A 4,738-nucleotide genomic window follows, 5' to 3' on the forward strand; every position below is an offset into this window, starting at 1 on the left:
AATTACAGTATTGTACTTGTGTGACTGGATTTTTCTTGAAGACAGATTTTCCTTTGATTGTTTCAGGCTGCTCACAAAGCAATCAACTTCAACATGAGGGATGAAGAGGATCTTTGTGTGGATGAACCATCAGTGAAGGTAGAATGTAGCATTTGATCATACATTACAGTGAATTTTACCATGTAAAATAGTTTTTTCACTAAACCTCAAATTGCTGATTTTGAAGTGAATAACAAGTCAAGACTCCATAACAGCTAACATAGATCAGAGCACATGCATATTATTATATACAGTAATTACAGTACTGTACTTGTATGACTGGATTTTCTTGAAGACAGATTCTTACTTGATGCTGTTTCAGGCTGCTCACAAATCAATCAACTTAAACATGAGTGATGGTATTTTAAGATATTTGTGTGGATGAACCATTACTTGAAGGTAAGTCAGTCTAAATTTTCTCTCTCTCTCTCTCTCTCTCTCTCTCTCTCTCTCTCTCTCTCTCTCTCTCTCTCTCTCTCTCTCTCTCTCTCATCAGATATTACTATGAATTTTACCATGTAAAATAGTTTTTTCACTATTCTTTAATTGTTGACTATGAAGTCTCTCTCTCTCTCTGTGATCAGATATTATAATGAATTTTACCATGTAAAATAGTATTTTCACTATTTTTTAATTGTTGACTTTTTGTTGAAGTGAATAACAAGTTAAGACTCCATAACAACTAACATAGATCAGAACATCATATACAACACATGCATATTATTATATACAATAATTACAGTATTGTACTTGTATGACTGGATTTTCTTGAAGACAGATTTTCATTTGATTGTTTCAGGCTGCTCACAAAGCAATCAACTTCAACATAGGGGATGAAGAGGATCTTTGTGTGGATGAACCATCAGTGAAGGTAGAATTAAAAGCATTTGATCATACATTACAGTGAATTTTACCATGTAAAATAGGTTTTTCACTAAACCTTAAATTGTTGATTTTGAAGTGAATAACAAGTCAAGACTCCATAACAGCTAACATAGATCAGAGCACATGCATATTATTATATACAGTAATTACAGTACTGTACTTGTATGACTGGATTTTCTTGAAGACAGATTCTTACTTGATGCTGTTTCAGGCTGCTCACAAATCAATCAACTTAAACATGAGTGATGGTGAAGATATTTGTGTGGATGAACCATTAGCGAAGGTAAGTCAGTCTCTCTCTCTCTCTCTCTCTCTCTCTCTCTCTCTCTCTCTCTCTCTCTCTCATCAGATATTACTATGAATTTTACCATGTAAAATAGTTTTTTCACTATTCTTTAATTGTTGACTATGAAGTCTCTCTCTCTCTCTGTGATCAGATATTATAATGAATTTTACCATGTAAAATAGTATTTTCACTATTTTTTAATTGTTGACTATGAAGTGAATAACAAGTTAAGACTCCATAACAACTAACATAGATCAGAACACATGCATATTATTATATACAATAATTACAGTATTGTACTTGTGTGACTGGATTTTCTTGAAGACAGATTTTCCTTTGATTGTTTCAGGCTGCTCACAAAGCAATCAACTTCAACATGAGGGATGAAGAGGATCTTTGTGTGGATGAACCATCAGTGAAGGTAGAATGTAGCATTTGATCATACATTACAGTGAATTTTACCATGTAAAATAGTTTTTTCACTAAACCCAAATTGCTGATTTTGAAGTGAATAACAAGTCAAGACACCATAACAACTAACATAGATCAGAGAGCATGCATATTATTATACAGGTTGACCATCACTAATCCGGGAATCAGTAGTCCAGAACAATCAGTAATCTGGCACAAATTTTGGCTAGAGTAATTTCTAATGTTTCTGCACTAATTTTCAAATTTCCTGGGTCGCTGAGCTAACTCGCTCGCCTGTTGCTTCGATTTGGTGGCGCAGTTTGCTGCATTAACAAACTGGAGGTGTTTGTAAACACAGGCATGCTTTTGCTGTTCCGTTTTTTACATTTATTATTGTCTTTTGGCCTACTCTATGGTATATTGTATAGGCTACATATACGGTAGCCTAGCCTACATTATACTGGACTCTATTCACATATTATCAGTAATATACAAACATCAACGTAACGAATGTGCATCTTTTTCATGGATCTTTTAAAAAGTTATGCTTTACTACATTGTATCCAATCGCGTATATTCTCATATTGCTTTTGTATTGTAAATTGCGATCAATGTTTTGTTTTGGGAATTGATAACGAGGTGTTTATTTCGCCGCATTTAACTCGGTTCAGAGTGCTTTTCTTGCTTTTAGTAAGCGTAAATGAATATACAGTAGGTGCTTTATTTATTTGGGACAAGGATATTTTTTGTTATACGAAGTGTTTTTAAGTCGAAATATAACTTAAATACGTCTCGTTGTGAAATGAATTTAGCTATTTTTTTCGTTAATATATGACGTTCGCGGGAATCGCGACTGGCCATTTTTGGGCATGTTTGTTTTGTGTAAAAAAAAATCAAGATTCCGTTCGCTATTTTCTCTTGATTTCATCATAATACAAGCTTTACGTATTTATCTTTTATCAGCGTGAAAACAGCAGTAATTTGTATTCTTTCATGCCCAGTAGTTTTGATTAAATTACATTCTTTCCAATTTTGTTTACGGTCGAGTTTCATCCATGTTGCCGATGCACGATAATTTATAGTCATTAGCAGCTTGAACATTATTTTCTCAGCTTCAGCTACATCTTGCAGCTTAAAGTTACTTAGCAGTATATTTCCTTGTCGATCTTTTCTCCAAAGCAAATAAGGGTATAGTGTAAAAATATATCAGTCCTGTTGTACAGTACTTAACGTCATTTGTAACATAACTACAGTAATTGTTTAACTACGATCGATGGTTGAAATACAAGCAAAACAGTTGTTATCCGGTATGATTATTAGCAAAACAATAGTTTCCTGCTCGGTTGTTTATGGCTGCAGGCATTTACGCAAGAGTATAACGTTATTAACAATACTTTTATCATTCTCTTTTACCTTTTGAACTAGCAGATGGAATAAAGAGATGGAGGAAAAGAAGTTGGTCTATTGTAAGTTGGTCTCTCTCGCTACCTGATTGCGCTGCTGCATGAAATCTAAAAATATTTCTTAAATATTTTTAAATATCGTATTGGTATTCATTGCTAACCCCATCGTAAACTCAAAATATCGTAAGTCGAACTATCTTAACTCGAGCACTATCTGTATTTGATAATTGTCTTTTCTTTAATAACCAACTTGTACTGATTTATGGGATATTTTAATTCTAGGATGAGGTGCTTAGCTACTGAGTTTCGTGTATTCTAGCCTAATAAATGGCTAATCTGGCACCCTCGAGGTCCCAGTGATGCCGGATTAGTGATGGTCAACCTGTATTCTGTAATTACAGTATTAAACTTTCATGACTGGATTATCTTGAAGACAGATTTCCATTTGATTCTGTTTCAGGCTGCTCACAAAGCAATCACCTTCAACATGAGTGTTGAAGAGGATCTTTGTGTGGATGAACCATCAGTGAAGGTAAGTCAGTCTCTCTCTCTCTCTTCTCTCACTAGTTTTCACTAAACCTTAGATTGTTGATTTTGAAGTGAATAAGACTCCATGACAACTAACATAGATCAGAGCACATGCATATCATTATATACAGTAATTACAGTATTGTACTTGTATGACTGGATTATCTTGAAGACAGATTTTCATTTGATTCTGTTTCAGGCTGCTCACAAAGCAATCAACTTCAACATGAGTGATGAAGAGTATCTTTGTGTGGATGAACCATCAGTGAAGGTAATTAAAATCTTGTAGAATGTACTCTTTGATCACATATTACAATGAATTTTACCATGTTAAATAATTTTTTCACTAAACCTTAAATTGTTGATTTTGAAGTGAATAACAAGTCAAGACTCCATAACAACTAACAGATCAGAGCACATGCATATTATTATATACAGTAATTACAGTATTGTACTTGTATGACTGGATTTTCTTGAAGACAGATTTTCATTTGATTCTGATTCAGGCTGCTCACAAAGCAATCAACTTTAACATGAGTGATGGTGATGTAGATTTTGAGTGAAGGTAAGTCTCTCTCTCTCTCTCTCTCTCTCTCTCTCTCTCTCTCTCTCTCTCTCTCTCTCTCTCTCTCTCTCTCTCTCTCCTTGCATGTAACCTTCGATTACTCTCTTTAATATCTTGTAGAATGTAATCTTTGATCACACATTACAATGAATTTTACCATGTAAAGTAGTTTTCAACAAACCTTAAATTGATGATTTTGAAGTGAATAACAAGTCAAGACTCCATAACAACTAACATAGATCAGAGTGAAAATTTTGCTAGCCTAACCTGTCCTTAAATTATTCAATTATGTGATCCACTCACCTGTTCACGTTGTTCTTTTTACTCTGTGCAATCCAGCTTACAACAACAAAAACCACAAACAGACTAGCAACCCAACCATTATCTACCTAACCTTCAGAGAGCTCCCTCTACCTTTCCACCATGCTTTCAACACTCCTGCTCATGTTTGTTTACCTTTTTCTCCTTCCTGCCATTTTCGTCGTGTGACGTCACTTCCTATGACGTCACAACAATAACATACTCTTTAAACATAAGGAATGCTATGCTATAAAAACATCTTATAAAATTAACATGTGCTTTCTTTTTATACATTCTGTAATACCCATACACTTCATCAAT

This window comes from Macrobrachium rosenbergii, chromosome 12 (genome assembly GCF_040412425.1).
Source record: "Macrobrachium rosenbergii isolate ZJJX-2024 chromosome 12, ASM4041242v1, whole genome shotgun sequence".
NCBI classification, from domain to species: Eukaryota; Metazoa; Arthropoda; class Malacostraca; order Decapoda; family Palaemonidae; genus Macrobrachium; species Macrobrachium rosenbergii.